The sequence below is a fragment of the Corvus kubaryi genome, unplaced genomic scaffold (assembly GCF_017639235.1).
Source record: "Corvus kubaryi isolate FWS band 111438036 unplaced genomic scaffold, C.kubaryi_AGA036_p1.0 37398, whole genome shotgun sequence".
In the NCBI taxonomy this organism is placed as follows: Eukaryota; Metazoa; Chordata; class Aves; order Passeriformes; family Corvidae; genus Corvus; species Corvus kubaryi.
This window is the reverse complement of record NW_024581137.1, coordinates 19,216,272-19,235,475: the sequence shown is the minus strand read 5'-3', so window position 1 is coordinate 19,235,475 and position 19,204 is coordinate 19,216,272. Positions and strand designations below refer to the sequence as shown.

The 19,204-nt window shown below is 38.9% G+C and overlaps 1 long non-coding RNA gene across 1 annotated transcript; it reads right to left on the bottom strand.

The window, feature by feature from the left end:
- Nucleotides 1–363: 363 nt before the first annotated feature.
- LOC121671991 lies at nt 364–19,145 on the bottom strand. The gene is made up of 3 exons (XR_006018708.1): nt 19,059–19,145; nt 17,026–17,202; nt 364–1,695 (listed from the first exon to the last, which is right to left on the bottom strand). It is a non-coding gene; the product is annotated as an uncharacterized LOC121671991 (long non-coding RNA).
- Between the last annotated feature and the right edge of the window lie 59 nt (nt 19,146–19,204).

Genomic DNA, 19,204 nt, shown 5'->3' with positions numbered 1-19,204 from the left:
AACAAAAATTTCCCCCCCACACCCCGAATTATCAAATGAGTATTAAATTTAGACTTTTAGTTCAATAGTGGAAACCCTGAACTCCCACTTACACCCCAATCCTGGTCGCTCAGTCAGTAAGATTCTAATCTTCGTATCTGTAATCTCTAATTTTTTATATATTTTGCTGTTAGTTTTGGGACACAAAAGCAAATATCTGAGGTGCTCCAGCACAGTATGGATAATTGTAAAAGTAGGAGTTACAGGCATACTTATTTAGTGAAGCGCATCTCTTACAAGGAGTGCTTTTTAAACTGGAGACTACATCCACCACCAGCAATGCCAAAACCTGATGAACTGAAATAAAGAAAGAAAAGAAAGAGGTACATTTACACAAAATTTATTTTGTGGAAATACAAAATGAAACATAGGCTTAATCATCCTCTTTGAATCATCTGAGACCCACTTCTTTAATTTACTAGACATTTACAATTGCACATAGAAAAGAAAAGGAATGAGGTGATTCTTCTTCCTGAGCTAACATAACATAAAGTTGTTAATGTCTAATTGTGAACTCTACCTTTGTGCTTTAGCAGATCTAAAGACAGAGCTTGACAAACTGGAGTATTTACCCAGACAAAAATAGCCACTTAGCTGTGCTTTAGTGCCATTTTCTGTCACACCAGCATGACAGCACTAAGTGTTTAGTTCAAATAAGTGGTTCCACGTCCTCTGATAATACAACATGGTTCCAGCATTCTGTTCACTACAATTTCAGCTCCATCAGGGGTAGCACAAGACAGCTCAGTATTCCCAGAGATTTTCAAACTGTGGTGCATGTGTTCTAATATGCACTCAACCCGTCTGGTCCATTTGGACTGGATTCACCAGGGAATACAATTAGCTGGCCATTTTATTTACACAACTCAGCCTGCCAATTTGTCTGGAGCTTCAGTTCTTTTTTATTTTTCTCTTTCTTGCAGTTTTGAATTATTTCTGATGTGGCAACTATTTGTAGCACAGATTCTTCTTCCACTGGGTGTTAGTGCATAAGGCAATCAACTGTTGGGGGACTCACGTTGGGGCAATCAGGATCTTCAAATTAGAAGTAGTAGTTATTTCCTCAGCAAACTCAAGTACATTGTTCTTTTAAATGAGCCACTAAATAAGACTTCTTAATGTGCTGCCAAACAAATCACGGAGAATACGAAGGAACAGCAACAGACAATGGCACACAGACACAGAGCAATGAACTACTACTGCTCCCCATTGCACAACTAATTGGTGCTCCCAAAGCAGGGCACTTTTGCTGCCCTGAAGACCAGAATTTGACACAGGCTATTTAGTATTTTAGGAAAACAGGCAAATATTCCAAAAAATGAGACATGAAACGATCTTATCCAAAGGACACAGACCTTTGGTAATCTCAGCAAGCCTCACAGAACCACCATTGTCACTGTATTTGAGGTGTACTTTCCAAAGTTCAGTTAGCACATGCAACGCAAATATTTAATGTCAAAAAATAAGACCAGACATAATAAGATAAATATAAAAGTCACTCTCATTCAAATGCAGACATTTGAAATGGTAAATATATGAAAATATTGTGCAGTTATTCAGTTGAGGAGGTTCATATATTACCGATTTTAGAATGCCAAATTTTTTCTGCCGAAGTCTTCACTATTCTTTTCTTCCTCTGTCTCTGCCTCTCTCCTCCTGCATCAAAGAAAAATCTCTCAGGCTCCTACATTTTTATCTCAAGGCAACACAGTCTCAAAGTGGTTCATACAATTAAAATGAAAACTTAATAAAAAGAAAAATTGAACTACCTTTCACTAGATATGGATTTTTTTTCTCTGCTGTTACTCAAAACAAATTGCCTGTCTTTCAATTTTCCTAATGACTTTAATTATTTTTTTTTCCAAAAATATGGTACCTCTGGACAAGACCATAAAATATGTCTTAAAGCATCCTCTTGCCAAAAGATTTTTCCATAAGCTTTTCCAGCCAGCTTCATGCAACTTACTGGGTTTTTGTAACAATTTATAATTAAACTTTGATACAAAACTTTTGGCAATGTATCTAGAAAGAATACAAATTATTAAAAAATAATAGGAATTATTTGAATAAAAATGAATATGAATAATATTAATAATTTGAATTTAAAAAAATATACTTTGCAAACACAAAATGACTGATGAGATTACATAACATCTCTCATAACTGTAAAGGTTTCCATTACTGTAAGTCTTTTTGTGAGCAATAATGAATCAAACTGAAACTATCACCAAAAAATGTTAAATGAGAAAACATTATCCATGCATTTATGGTGACAGCTACAAACTTGCTATAGTGCATGAAATGTTCACTCTCTTTACCAACACCACCAAGCGCGTTCCTATTTACATTAAGAGGCTTAAAAACAAAAACCAGAACCTTTACCAGAGTACTTAGCTCGAGAGTCCCTTATTCCTCAGGCCACTCCACTGTCTCCTGGAATGTTTTCCCAAACCATCGCATCTTACTAGGTCCCCTCTCAGGGAAGTACAAAGTCCTAAAATCCCTTCTCTCTATTCTGTAACTTCATATTGCATATTTGTTTGGTGGACTGACATAGCAGTTAGAACAAATACTCCTGCTGGCTTTAGAATATCTATGAAGCTACAGAAGGAGAGGGGGACACGCTGTCAGGAAAAAGGAAGTGGTTGCCTGGTCACTCTGGCAGAGCACACTGAGGTGCTGACCTGTGAAGGAAAGGTCTTAAAAGCACTGACAACATGCCATAGTCAAGCAATGCACCGTCATCTATACCATGGCCTAGGCATGCTCAAGAGTTTTGGTTAACTGCCGGTAAATTTTACAGATTTAGGGAGACTAAAATTTGGATTTCATGGGGTATTTTTTACAAAACACACTAAACATATCATTGCTTTCATAAATTAAGACATGTCAGCAATAAACAGGAACACTTTCAAAATACATTTAACAGCGTACGAAAACATCTGAATGCTAGTTCATGGATCAGGACAGTAACTGTCTTTGCTCTCCCATCCAGCTGAGCAGAAGGCCTAATATATTGCCTTGCTGGAGTAGAATTGGTGGAAGAATTTGTGCTCCCACACCAAAAACCAGAGCCATTGGCCACTGTAATTACTGCTGGGATACAGGTTTCACGTGATTTCTTCAACAAGACTGGTAGTAGTTATCTTAAGAGCTGTGTGGTATCCTGGTGAACTTGTAAGTCATTTAATGCTCTTCTTTGTTCCTTGCTGAATCTGCCTTCTCTGTTTCTCTCTTGTCTTCTACATACACAATATTAAGATTAGAGAACCCATATTCATAAAGCCATTTTTATTTCCTGCTGAAGAAGGACAATCCCTCGGCAAATATGGAACAGTTACATCAGAAAGATGACATTAAAAAAAGCCAGCTATTGTTAAAAGGTAACAGAGTACAAAATCCAACAATCTTAATAAGTGCTCAGAATGTTCAAATTCAGATTTTCAGAAAACTCTGAAATAAAGATATCTGCCCTTAAGCACTTGCCTGAGTACAGCTGCACACATCAAGCACAGAGAGTGTGTGGGGACACTTTTCAAAGCCTGTGACTGTGAAGAGCAGACCACTGGGTACTGCTGGTCACAGGCAGGAGGGCTTAAGTCTGCTTAAGAGGGAATGAAAGAACGTAAAGACAGCTGCTAAAGGTAGGCAGTTTACCCTGCTGTTGGACTTTGTAAAGCAATGGTGCTGTCAGAGTTCCTTCCCAAGCAGTCCAGAAAGGTGCCTTAACACAAGGAAAGAATCAACCACATAAAGATGGCTTACAGAGTACCTGGATGGTAACTTGATCTCATTTCTACTGGAGAAAGTGAACTCTGGGCCAAGGTAAACTGGTAAGGAACAAGTATGCTCCTATAGTACAAAACCAGCCAATTCAAAGCCAAGCTCAGAAAGTCAAAAAGAATGTGTCCATTTCTATCTCCATACCTGAATGGAATTGTTGAAGTAGTTTCTCTTCTGCATGAACTTCATACTAGAAGTTCAACACACTTCACCTCATGTGCAAACTTCATTCAACCTTGACAGTTGAATGATCATTTCCTAGACTGCTTACAAGGATTCATTGTTAATATAAATTGTTAATAAATACAAGTATTAGGTTTACATTTTGCTTTTACACAATTTACACAAATTTATGCTTAGAAGAAATAGTACATGCCTATCCCACCAAATCCATATGTACATTTGGAAACACTTGGGGTTGCTTAAGGTGTTCTTAGTTTTGCATCTGTTTTCAAGAACAGAAGGTTAATTTAAGAACTTATTTGAAAGACATCTGTCTGATCACGTGGTTTCTGCTGCAGTCTCCAGACAGGGAAAGTGAGGAGGGGAAATAAAAAACAACAGTTGTCATTATTAAACACACCCAATTTATTTTGTGGTTTGTATTTCTACGTTCTAGGTTTGAGCATGTTCAAGGGATCTGAATCTTCTCAGAATCTCTCCTCAAAGAGACGGCTCTTGGTCTGCACTTCTGGATGTTGCAAAATATTCAGTGCTGCTTGAAAGGGAAAAGATAGTTTTCCCAGCCAAAAGAGCATTCAGTTTTCTATGCTTCAAGGTAATAATAAAATAAACATTTTAACATTTTAATATGAAAAATACAAGAACTTTCCTTTCAAACAGGTCAAAATTACTTTTAACATTTACAATAAGAGCTGGAGAGAAAATTATAAATTTCTAGCTAAACATGTAGCAATATTCTTTAAAGTTTTCTGTATTTCAGACAGATTATACAAATCTTAAACACCGTTTAATTCCTACACCCCTTAATAGTTTTACATATTTTTCATGGACACTTTTGTCATCATTCATCATCACTCAATTACATCATAACTCACTGTAGTGGTTCGGTTCAAAATATCCATTACTTATTTTCTTCTGTGAGATAAGAATTAGGAGAAAGCAAAGCAGGCACAAAACTTAAAAGAATATAAAGAAGTTTATTAACAGAACTAAAAGAAAGAAAAAAGTAAGAGTCAGAATTAACCTTCAGAACACTTCTCTTCCCACCTTTCTCCCTTCTCCCACTGACAACGTAAAAAGACAACCCTTGAGATTTTCAATGAGTTTACCACCTCTATAATAATCTCTTTTTAAGTTCACTTAGGGAGAGGAGTCTGTCTTGCTCATGCTATGGAGACATCTCCACAAGAAACAGCTCTCTCATGGCTTCAATATCACAGTGAGACAGCCACCCGGGTTGGTTCTCTGCTCACATGTGAAAGTCCCTTCCCTTGACTTACAGCTTTCCCCACAACTGCTTTTGAGGCTCCAATCTTGAGCTACTGGGGTACCATTTTAAGGATGAGCTGTTCAGAAGCAAAGGTTCTCTTCACCTATCTCTGGGAGCATCTTCATCTCTAGGAACAGAGGTCTTCTTCTTCCCTGGGAGCAAGGGTCTTCATCACTTTCATCTCTCTCTGTTCAAGCCTCTCATCTGATCACAGCTACTTCAACATTTGCTTATTTCAGCCCAGGTACTTTTGCTCATGATTGTGGTTTGAATGCTCCAGCCCCCATGCTTCATGAAATTACAGCGAGTACTCTGATGTATCATAGTCCATCACCCTAGCCTTACAAAGGAATTTCAGCTTCTAGGTTTGAAGCATCTCCTCTTTCTCCTTCCTCAGGGTTTCACCTCTTCCTTCTTCACTGACTTTGGTGTCTTTATGATGTTTTCTTCACGTGCCTTCACCTTTCCTTTTCTTTTGACTTGGGAGAGTACTAATGTCTGCAGGCTTCATCTGTTCTGGAGGAATCTTACAGCACTAAAAGGGTTAATCTCACCCGGGCATTGCAGCTGGAATTCGCTTATCACTTTTGGTCACATGATCTTTGCCAGGCAGCGGCACCAGACGAATTTCAGCCGCACTAGGCGAGGGCCGGCCCGGCGGAGCCGCGGGGCTGCCCGCACGGAGCAGGGCCGCGGGTGGAACAGGGCCGCACGGCTCCGGGGTGGCTGTCTCCCGGCTCTCTCCCGGCTCTCTCCCGGCTGTCTCCCGGCCAGCCCGGCCCGCACTGAGGGGGCTGTGCTGGGTGTCCAGCGAGCAGAAGCGGCTGAGTTACATTAAAAAGTTGCCAATATTCAAACTAGCCAATTGATTGGTTCTGTCAGGTCACAGAGAAAGCTGTAAGCACCTCTTCGCAAAGAATCACTTCCATGGCTGAGGGGGTCCCTCCCTAACTAAAAACCCAAACTATGCTAAACCATGACACTCACTGTCTCTGAATCGCAATTTTTTTTTTCTGCAAGATGGATAACACCAATATTAACATTCCAGGAATGAGACTAGTTCTTATGAAATAGTAAGAGAATAAAAAGAAGTCCTCTGTTAAGTTTTTCCCGGAAATACAAAAGAAAAAAAGTCACCAGCACACAAAGCAATTATACAAATCACCTTTCTAAAAGTATTTGAACAATCTGGAGATTTGTTAGTTGAAAACAAGAGAGTATTTCTGGTCCTCTGGTAATTTGAATGGTAAAATGACCTAGGTGTGCCCCTGTAAAACCAAAATACTGAATTCTTCATCACCAATGCCAACACAAGAAGAGACCTAAAACTTGACATTGACACATACAATATCTGGTAGTCCAGAAATCAATAAGAGCAGTGACCTGCTTTCAAATGAAAAGCAGGAACAATCTCTCCCAAAGGCCCTAATGTCTGTATGTCCTTCCAGCTAGCCACCAATATAAAAGAAAAATGTAGAAGCCTCAAACATGACAATGAAATGGACGGAAGTGAAAAAACCACTTGTTTTAAACAAGTATGATTCATACTTATATACATTACTAGTTGGGATTTTTCATACTGCGGAAGTCAGAAGCGGTCTGGAATAAATGACAGAGGAGAGAGAAACTGAATGAAAAGGTGTTAAGAAGAGGTTATGGCAAAACCACCTAGCCAAAACAGTACACTACTTACAGAATTACAGTAGTCTTCTGACTAGAAGTGTGTGAAAAGCTAGGAGGGTATTTCTGATGTACATCTAACACAGTAAAAGCTGAAGTGAGACCTCAAAGCTCTTTTTCTTTTCTGAAACAGGGTATGAATTTAAGTATGCAGAAAAAGAATTGGTGTCTGCATGTCTTCTTCTTTTGAGGGTCTTGCAGATCCTTCCTAGAAAAATGGCTCCTTTATGGTAGCAAAGCCTCTAACTCCAAAGAGTTTTAAGAATGCTAGTGCTTGCTGCCCACTTCACTGCAGACTCCAGCTCCTCCCCGAGTCAGAATGAATGCACCTCTTTAAAAAGACTATTCTGACAATATGCTCATCCTTTCCCAGGGTTTATTGCCAATTTCAAAAAGCCTAATTGCTGTTGTGAACTGCGAGGATATCCAAACTGAGCAGAACGAAAAATTACCTTTTCCCCTCCTCTATTCTCTTCCTATTTCAACTGCAGATTTTCTCCCTTGTGAATGCAAGTATCTATTGTGGAGGATTTTTCCTTTACAACAAAACCAAAAGTATCTCTTGGTTTCCAACATGATTGTTACAGATCAACACCAATTCTGACTTTGTATTTGACATTAGCATTGCTCTTGAAAACAAATTTGGTAGTTTCTCAGCAGTAGCATCACATTTCTTTAATGCTTATTGACAGGCAGGTCAGTAGCCAGTGACTTTTTTTTAATGACTGTATTCTTTTGTTCTCTTTGCAGTACCCGGAAGGACTTGAATGACAGAAAGTTCATTTTTCTCCGAATGAACATCTGATTAGAGTAGCCCATGCTTTACCCCCCTTTGGGAGACATGCTGTCAGCCAGCAAAGCCATGGTGGTCATGGTAGCTGTCACTGCATATCCAACAGCTGCTCCGTTACACATTCCCTAACCTGGCAAGAACCGCGCTGCGGAGATTCTGCCGCTTTTCCCCACCCTGGCTCTGTGCTGCCCTGGCCCCATCCCTCCAGCAGGCAGGCTGGCCAGCAGCTCTGCCTGCAGCTGCTTCCCACCCTCCTAGTGCTGGTTCACCACAGCAGGAGCTCTCCTGAAGGGGCCTTCTATAGCCTCGGTCCTGGAGAATGAGTGTCACCCCATCAGGGAACCAGAGCTCCTTGCCTGGAAGCCTGCAGCGCCCTAACCTGGTTGGTACCCACAATTTGCAGATAGTGGCATACTGCGGGGTCTTTGCTGCACCAATGGAAGGAAATTATGAGGGAAAATGACGCTGAAACGGAAATTTTGAATTATTTACGTTCTCGGCAGAACATGGCTTGATAAATAGAAAGTCAATCAAATGGACTCTGTATGTTGCCTCAATATCAAAAGAATTATGTCAGTGCAGTTGCCATGCTCTAGCTGAGTGTCAGCTCAGATGGAACATGGGCTAGGTAAGACAGAATTCAATGCAAATTGCAGTCAATAGATGGATGTTGTAACCATCATCTGCAGACTCATTTTAGTTTAATGCTAAAGAGTTCAAAATTATATTTTAATTACACAAAATGAGGTACTGTAATATCTTCTTTGGAACAATCCTTTATATTTTGATCTTTGTTGAAGTTGTGATTAGAACATGAAGAGAGCTTAAACTGCCACCACAACTTGTTACACCTTCCTAGAGGGACTTTGTTTGTACTAATGCTGGATGTCCTAGTTAGGATTATGTTCTTCATCCTCGTGTATGAGTAGCTCTGTCCTCCACAATGAAATCCAGAACTGAAATCAATGTGAGACATTCTTAAACATCATATTGTTCTAGAAGCCTTAAGGTATAGTAAACTGCTTTGATCTTTCTTTAATTAACATATATTCCTGCTTGTGTAAACCATACAGAGCTTAAAAAAATTAAATTCAAAATTTTCCCTAATTTTCTGGCTAACAAAATTTTGAGTCAAAACAAGATGAGAAGTGAATTTAAATGGTACTTACATACTTTCAGTTACAGTATCAATATCCACCATCATTTTTGTTAAAGTGCAAATCTATTTAAATACTTGTAAAAGGTAGCATCGATGCATACACAGTATTTTTAATGACATTCCAGGTTCTGGATTCCTTTTTACAGCAAATTACTGTGCGACTGGCTAAGCAGTGAATATGAAGTGACTGTAAAAGCTGCATCTGCAGAAACTGCAGTTCAGCCACACACCTGATTAATATTGTACATCTGTCAATGGTGGTACAGGATCAGATGTCACTCACCAACCAAACCTTCTTATACAAAAAAAGTAAACTGAAACTTTCAAGAACAACAAAGGATGGCAAGAAAGGCAATTAATATGACAAATCTGGAGACGAATTGTGATGAAAACTAAATTATATTATGGATATATTATACTGGATGACAGTATAACCATGGCATACCACTGGGTTTGAAATTGGAACCCTAGCAAGAATAGCATTTTCCAGAGATGGTAGATAAAGTTTTCTACATACTGCTTCTTCTCCTTCTAAAATTGACCAGAAGTTATCCTTATGCATTGTGAAAGGCCAAGCTGTCATATTGTAATAGAGAACAAAAGAATAACAAATGGTTTTGTATGCATGATATATCAATGGAAGAAAAGATGCAACATCAAGATACTGTATTCACAGTATATATTTCTCGAATGAAAAATCAAGAAGCATAACAAGAAGGTGGAAGAAGCACTTGTTAAGAACCCAATAAAAACATACTAAAAAAAAATTGTAAGTCTCTAAAGGTGCTATGATTTCTCCATCTAACTTGGCTGCCTCCATTTTGGTAGGAGAGGAAATTCCTGAGGAAATCAATACCAAGCTATGCAAATTTCCACATCTTAAAACTTTCTTCTTTAAGTAGCAAGAAAGGACCCTCAGAACAAACAGAACTTTTATTTCTATAGATGCCAGTACAGCATACAGATAGCCAAGTGTAAAAGAGTTATTCTGACACTCCAAATGCAATGTTTCTTTAGAACTCAGGGGTTAAAATCTTGCTGTTACTCCTAATCTGTTGCTCCACATCAGAAAATCATGAAATTCAAACTTCAACTTCCCTTTCTACAGCTTATCTCAGCATGGGAATTGATTCATCACACACTGCAATCAACTTTGTGGTACTTAACTGAATACAAATTGCAATACTGAGGGAGACTTATATGTTTGTGTCATAGAATGCAGTGCTCATGAAAAAAAGTTGGTTTATCCACTGCAGGGATTCAGTTGCATTTCCAAATACCTATTCAAAATATAGCACAGAAAGATCAAGAGGCTGGGTGTTTTAATTGTTTTCTCTACCTTTCTATTTCTCTATGTTAATTTATGTAACTGCTAATTTTTAAAAGGATCATTTGCCATTTGTTTCAATCCTTTGACTTACCAGAAATACCAAATTTGCTCTCCCATAATTTTGTTGTAGAAGTTCTGGGAAACCTCAGAGATGTTATGAACCTTACTGAAAGTTTAGAGCACTGAATATTCTTTTCTCTAAAATGTGAATTAGTCACTGAAATTAAATAAAAGGTGTTACAAAAAGCGGGGCAAAAAAGAAAAATTCCAAGAAAGAATGAACTTGAAATTACCTGACCAAAAATCCCTGCTTTTCTGAGTTGATTAACACTTAGTCCCAGTTATGTAAAAACATGACAGAAAGCTAAACATTAAAGTGACACTTTCTTTTGGCACATCCCCATTCAATCACGTCTGATGCTATGCTCCTTTCTAATTCTGTAGGATAAGTCAGAAAGAGAATTAAATATCTGTATATATGAAACCTCTACTACATTTCACATATATTACCAATGTATAATCATAACAGATATGCAGTAGATGTCTTCAAAATAAATATGACATTTGTAATGTCTTCTTGCTCTCTTTGCCCTTATTTAATTCTGTTTGTTAGGTCATTTCAATTGTTTATATGGCAAGATTTTTGGAACAGATATGCAAACAATTCCTGAACAAACAAACTCAAATCCCTGATACTGATGTTAGTAACGCACAATGATCAGACTATGCTGAATAAATAGTAAATAATGAAAATAGTAAAATCCATAATCCAAAATTGCATCTTAAAAGATTAGAAATATAGGATACACCTTAGCTACTTATTTAATTGGAGAGCAAAGACAGAACTATGAAATCCTGAATTGTAGTATCTGAATTCAACTCCCAGTTTCAGTTTGCCCTAAATTAGTTACCATTGTCACTGAAGTTTGAGAACTGTTTAGCTCTTCCTAGATCTTAAAATATTTGTTTAACTCATTTTGCCAAGGGTTTCCATTGTGTATCCACTTCTGTATCAAGCTTCAATTACATTACATATCCTCATATAATTTTCAGTTGTGAGCAAAGGTTGAACATTGGTTGTAAAGCAAAGGCAATGGTCAATCAAATGCTTTGCAGCAAAGAATTTGAATGTAGAAGTTGTCAGGCTCTTATGGCCTCCTAAACGCAACTGGAATCAATGGAATAAATCCGTCGAGTTTTCACCTGGGTTCTATGTATTACAACGGGTCACATTAATCAGTCCAAAACATCTCATGATTCTTAGACAACACTATGGTTTGACACATCAGCTGTGACCAACCCTTGCTGCAATCCCACCAACCAGCCATCAGAACTGGAGTTGCATAAAGCCTGTATTACTTAGGCACGCAAATATCCCAGTGAGGTGGGTAATTAGGAACGCACCAGAATCAGATTGCAGGGAAATACATGTTGAGAGCTGAGTTTTCACAACAGATCTCCCCTGCATTCAGCACTCACTTAACGCTGAAATGAATGTCAGTAGATATAAGTACAGCAGCTATAAAACCACACCCAGCAACATAAAAAAGAGATGAGAAAGTGAGATGAGGGTAGAAGTAACATTTGTTTGCAGGTACAATGAGAATTTATTTCTCAGCTCAATAATATGGGACATGATAATTTCACTGCCTTCACCAATAAGTCTCCTGTACTCACAAACAGGCAAATGCTTAACTGCACAACATAGATAAGATACTAGGAACTAAGAAGTTGATTTTCAAAGCAATGGATGAACACAAAGAAGTTGATGTTCGCAGGATGTAAGACGTTTTTCCCCTTACTGAATTTCAGGTTATAGAGTTTTATGACTGCCAATTCTTCCTCTTGACAACATCCATATCTCAGTAACTAAAACCACGGAATCAGTGCTGGTCAGTTGAGGTTCCTTAGCAGAGTAGTGTTAAACTTAAAGTCACATTTAATTTTCCAGACTGGTGAATATAGAGAAGCTAAGTGTTCAGTGTTATTATTGTTGCATCACTCTTATGCACCTAAAAACTAAAGGGAAGGGAAAAGATTTTACAAAAAACCCCATGTTTTGACCATATCTGTCATGGTAGAAAAGCATTTTCCTCTACTCACGTTCTGTTTATCAGACTTCAGGTGACAAATTTGAATTAGAAACAAGTGCAGTAAAGATATTTAATAGTAAATTTTAAGGAAAAATTCCCATATCTCAGATTGTATTTTTTATTTCATGGAGAAAAAGACAACCAACCAAAGACTTCTCAACAATGTAAACTAAGTAGGTATGCAAATATAACATCATAGATAATTATGTAACACTATCCTACTGCAAATCTGGTTGGATAGGTGTGAGGATTTACTGTAAGTTAAATACTGAGAGCTTGGTGCATGTAAAAAGAAGGCATCTGCTGACAGAAAAAATTTTTTAGGTAGCTTCAGGTTCACATTCAGCAATGACAGTCTTTTTCATTTCTGCATCCTTCTCTACATACATTAATAAGTAGCTTTTGTTTTATCACTTTTTTTTTCTGCCCTGATGACTCAGATCTTAAAATTTCCAATGATAAAAATCCAAGTATGGCTTGTATTTAGGCTTAATTTCCTGAATTATGAGCAGTGTTATGATCTCAAGTAATCTGAATGGACTATAAATTGAGGAGCTTCATCTTCAGATCTCTACTCTACAAGTAGCATTCCTCCACAGTGCCAGGCAAACTGCCTAAGCTCTTTGTGATGTTTTTTTCCTGTTTCTAAGGTTCTTTGTGGTTTAGAGATGAAAGAAGCAACTACTGCAGTTGAACTTCAAGGCAGAATGGTGATCCTACACTACAGGGTGATGTGTCCTATGAGAAGCAAACATTTCCAGAACTAAAGAAACAGACAATGATTCTTAAGAGGCTCAACCAGCAGTTAAGAGGATTTGTATCTCTAAGCAGGGATTTACTAAACGAGTGTGTACAAACAAGACTAGCACTCAAACAGAACTGACTATGTAGCGCATTTCAGTTATTAAAGGCTTACTCTTTCTTCTTCTGTACTTGCAATACAACTCCTGACACCAAGGGTGGAGCTGTAACCTCTGTCTGCATTAAAGAATGAATTGGAAAGTACGTTAGAATTTCAGAGCTTGCCTCCATAGAGATGTTCTCTGCTGTGGCACAAAAAATCCCAAACAAATTAAAACCAGACCAAGGAGTGATTAGGAAATACCCAGGCTAGTACTGATGGAAAGACAGCAAGAGGGCTCTCATGCCAGCTCACATACCTAGAGGACTGCACCACACAGTGGTTACTGTGGCCTAGAAGCCACATTGAACACTGAATCATTTCTTTTTTAATACTTATCATCAAGGACTAGCCCTTCTCTGTGTGGCACGTAAAAAAAAAATGGGAAAGGGTAAAACAAAAGTGGCTATGTAACTTTTCAAAGAACATTATGAACAGAAATAAAACTTGTGACTGGATGCAGAGCTGCAAGGAGGGAAAATGAAAATCCAAAGCTTCTGTAATGACTGAAATAAGTTTCTAAATAAAACCTTCAATACAAGTGAGAGTCACTCTCTAGTTGTAGTTGCAGGGAATGTATCCAGACAGAAAACCATTCTGACCACAGCCTGAAAAGTAATTGTTCTGGTAAGCAAGGTAAATCAAACAATGAAAGTTTACAGTCTGCTTTGTTTTGGTGGTGAACATTCCCTTCCTTTTACACTACTGAACTACTAATATCCAAAAATCTTAATGACAGTCAAGTGATCTACATCTGCTATAGAGTTTATAACTTTGGGATACATCTGACTCTGCTGATATAAAAGAGGAATTTTTAAGGAGACTAAAGCCAGTGAAAGAGTGTGCTCTTGTGTGCAGACTTCAGAAAAGGAATGGAACAGTTTTTCACTTTGCCAATCAGATCTATTAGTGACTGGCAAACAGAATTATTATTTGACACAATTTTTCTACTTAAGCAGATGGCCAGCTCCCTACATACTACCTCAGTGACATCTTGATAGAAAGACAGCAAGTTTTGGTAGTCACCCTGATCTGATGGTCCCAACTCCCCTGAAACATGAGTGGAAAGGCCAAGCCCATGAAGGGAAAGGTTTCATTCTTGGTGAAGTGGTAAGAAACAGTCCACAGAACTCGAGATAGGCACTGCTACTACAGAGCTTTCCACCCAGCAACATGCCAGTTGTGGTTCTTGCAGAGCAAGAGAGAGGCCAAGGCAATGCAGTGCCAGTGCCTGCACTGTGAAAATACTGCAGAAGTCTCATGTCACTTTATGTGAACCTTGACAGGCTGCAGGTTCAGAGGTCTGCAACATACTAGCATCCACTAATATCCAGAACAGGCAGAATTAGAGGCTCACAAGACAGGACAGAAATAGTTCAACATGCCTAATGCTTCTTCCTGCAGTAACAGATTCTGCTGTAAAGACCTCCTATCCTTAAAAAGACATATGGATGGGTTTAATTCTGCAGAGGAATAAATATAAAATGCTGCAACTTGTATAACAGAAAGACACTACAAACTCCTCTTTCACATTTTTCCATCATCTGGAAGTCATGTCTCAAGTCAGTGAAAATCTCAGATGGCAATTGCAAATAAGGCCCTCAACAACTTTCCAGTAACTTCAGTAAGAGTACATTCCCTCCAGAAGAGAAGCAAACATTTCTTTGATTCTGAATATTCTCATTTAAAGTTCCTCCACATCTCACACCTATGAATGGATGTATTTCACTTGGGTAAGCTTAGCAAAGAATCACAACCCTTTACTGGAAATTATATTTCATGAAACAAGATCAAAAATGTCAACAGCGAACAAGCATGTCAAAGAGGTGCCATTTGAAAATAAGCCTTTGAACTCATTTGACCAAGACTATTGTTTAAAAAAAAAATCACACTTGTGTGCAGGCAGATAGGCTCTTTTTATCTAGTAAGAACAAGGTGTGGAGACTCATGGGATAGGTAATTAATCTCTATTGCTATCTATAGTTTCTTTGTTAACACTGTCTTGGTTGAAGTGTGAAAATATGTTCACACTTTGGAAAATGGGAGATTAGCTAACCAAATGACAATATGAATCTTAGAAACACAGAAATTACTGTAACCCAACACTACTTTTGACTATGTAGGTTTTTTAAATTTTATGAGAAAAACATTATCTCAAACATCCTTCAAGACTATAAGGGAAATTCCCCTATCTTCCCCACTGCAACAATCAGTGCAGAAATCATGACCACCATCATCAGTCTATTTCCCCTAATGCACCCAGTATTTTACCCTCAGAGAATTAATTGCAGGGAATATTTTCTTTGTATAGACAAGTTCCAAGAGACTGTGACAGAGAGATGACACAAACAATACTGAATAACCAGGGACACTAAGCAGTAGCCACTGTTCTGTTAGGGCCCTGTTAAGCAGCAGTTGTGTGTATTAAGTAGTACTGGTCCCGCATCAATGCCCCAGGAGATGTCCCAATTAAGCAAGTTTACTGGATAAGTGTGTCAGTCGAACGAAGCATATGGTACGAACTTGTACCAAAGTGCTACAACAGCAAAAGCCCCACACATTTCAGCACAACTTCGCAGGGCTGCCCAGGTTGTGCAAGGTTCATATTAAAAAAGATTTGACTGAACACAAATTGCATACTCCAGATACCATTTCAAAACTCTCTCCTGGGATAAGGTACAAGTTAGACCTCGTGTTTAAGGAAGACCCACTTTGCACTCATTTTTCTTTTTCTTTTTCTTTTTAATGAAACCATCCCTTTATACCCTTGGATGCTCCTACATGATGGAGTTCATTTTCACAGGCACTTCCACATTAATGAAGTAAATATATCTTTCCTCTAGATAGGTCGATGATCTTATTAACATCAAGACTGCATATAAAAGCATGAAGAACACATATTTACAAAGTGTTTTGCTTTTTTATCTGTGCTACTAAAATTCTTGATACGACACTTAACACTTCACGTCTCTCACACAGTAACTTCCGTCTTTTCTGGTGATGAAAACTGTTCTGCTTCTATTCATTCAAGCTGCTGTGAGAAAATAATTTTCCTGTGTCATTGAGTAGCCATAGTGCCAGTTCCTGGGATCACTGCACTGACTCCCAAGTCAGACATAAGCTATTTATCTTAATTTAAAGCCCTTTGTGAACAGTTTCTACCTTACTGTCTTATGCCATTCCTACTCTGCATAATGTCAGCTCATTTGCTTATCTGTCAAGATAACACTTTCTCTGATACTTTCTCATTTCTGATAATTTCTACTAGTCTCAAATAGCATGACTGTTATGACTCACAGCTGCATATGCCCTCCCTCAAAAATTATTTCTGACCCTCACATCTCCAGAACAAAGTTGTTCTATGAACTTTCTTCCTTTGTATTTGTTCTTATTTCTTCAAGATGTATCTTACTCCCTTGCAGTTCTCAGCATTCCTCATTCTCAGCATTCAGTCAGTCTGTCAGACTTGGAAATAAAACTCCCAGAAAAGTCCTGTTTCTGTTTTCCAGGCCTGCTACTGGAAGAAGCAGCAGCAGGCAACTTCTCCAAGCTATGAAGCTATTGGACATTCCTTTTTGCATGTACTATTACCATGAAAGAAGCAGCAAAGTTCTGGCCTGAAACTGATCAAATTAACACACAGAGCTAACACTTAAGTTCAAAGAAATTCATCAGTAAAAAAAATATTTAGGGTTCTAATTTTGCAGGGCATATATAAACACCAGTAGCCAAAAGTTTAAGAGCAGCAAAAATTACTAACTTAAATAATGTCCCTTTTTCTAAACTCAACTTACTGTTGAAAGTGTACATTCCCCGTTTTTGGCTCTTATGCTGAAAGCTCCTCTTTGTATCGTGTGTTTTCTTGTATTTTCTCTTTGCAGATTATATAAGAACTCTTCGCAGTTTGGCCGGTATCTTTTTTTTTTTAACACTCTCTTATATTCATTGCAGAAGTGGCATAGCCAAAATCCCTTAATAAAATAAATACAAGTAAATTGACATGTTGCATTTGCACAGCTCTGTTCAATTAAAATTCTCAAAATTATTTATAAACATTAACTGAAATGGTATAAAGTTACAGAAAACAATTGTAATATTCACATTTTATTCTAAGCAATGAGATCAAACTTGTGGTTAAAAAAAGAAAAGCATAAGGCACTTAATGGTATAAAGCAGAGATGCTTTAGATCAGTAAGGCCAAAAGCATTCGTGTGGAAGATTTTGCCTACATCACGCTCTACTAATTTCTGTGAATGTATCAACACGAAGAACTTGGCTCTTAGTGTGGCCTCAAGTTGAAACAATGTATTTCCAAATAAAGGGACTAAATTTTCATAAGAGGAAAATAATGGCAATCTGGGGGAAAACTGCACTTGAAACTTTGATGGAAATTCATTTTAATAACAAATAGTATGGTGTTGTCAAAAGTCCTCCTACTGAATTTTCTAGACTGCTTGTTATATTCCAGAGGCATACAAGGTTTACCTGGTGTTTAGGGAAGGCTCCAGGACTTCTCACTTCCCTGAGAATGTAAATGTGTAAAACTTACCTTTCCACTGAACAGAAAGTAACAATGCCAGATAACAGAGGAAATGCTACATTTAAAAGAATTTTTGCAGCCTCCTGTGAGAGCCTACTGAGTAAAATGATTGATTTTTCTATCATCTGTCAGTCTAAAATGTTAAAGATAGGAAAAGAGGGTGGGCTTTCTGAAAATTCTGGGTTGTATTCATTAAAACAAGTCCTGAGTTTCAGATATATCTCCTTGCTTTTCATTCCTCTTGATTTCTAGGGAATCATGTTCTTGGGTTTTCAAATGTATGACAATTTCTGGCAATTTATCATTTCTTAAATGTTTTTTTTTTTCCCCATGTTTTATGTCCCGAAGTGGTCATTCTTGCCTCATGCAATGAATAACTAAAGGTTGGTCAGTTAAATATTCTGCAGACTCCTAAATAGGAGTTGCAGGTGGGACACTGGATTTCCTGATTCCTCTGTCACAGCTTTCACAGGTATGTGATCCCAGTGACACTGAGGCATGAGAGAGGACCTCTTGCCCACTGACTGGGAAGCCCTTTTTATGATCAGAAACCAACTCATCAATAAAAACAGCCACCAATTAAATTCTCAGTTGCCACTTCAAGTCCTTGCTGTGGAAGCCTTGGGCATCCCAAGGGCTGGTGCCTCCAGGCTGCGACACCAGTCCCTGTCAGAGGCTACACACACACACACACACAAAAACTTCCCTGAGGTTCCCTAGGAACCTGGTGCTCTCTGTGCCCAGCCCTGTCAGGACCCCAGTTTGGGCTCCTCAGTACAAGAGAGACATGGAGCTCCTGGAGTGGATCCAGCAGAGGGCAATGAGGATGACTGGGGGACCGGAGCATCTCTCTTACGAGGAAAGGCTGAGGGAGCTGGGCCTTTTCGGTCTCGAGAAGAGACAACTAACAGGGGACCTTAACAATGCATATAAATATCTAACGCGGGAGTGCCAAGAGGATAGAGCCAGGCTCTGCTCGGTGGTGCCACAGAATAGGACAAGAGGAAACGAGCAGAATCTGATGCACAGGAAGTTCCACGTGAACATGAGGAAGAACTCCTTTACTGTGCGGGTGATCACAGCTCAGAGAGGGTGTTGAGTGTCCCTCACTTGAGATACTCAAGAACGATCTGGACACAATCCTGTAGGGATGACCCTGTTTGCCCAGGTAGGTTGAACCAGATGACCCACTGTGGTCCCTTTTCAACCTGACCCATTCTGTGATTTTGTGACTCCTCGGTGACTCCCAGAGTATGAGGCCACCCACAACCCTTCAGCCCTGCTCACCGCGGTGGTGGCTCAGCGCCAAAGCCTCAGCGCCAAAGCCTCGGGGCCGCCCTCGCCCACACATCCCCGCACCCACAGCGCCCTTCACCCTCAGCGCTCCCGCCTCCGGTCTCCGCCCGATGCGGGGAGGAGCGGGAGGAGCGGGC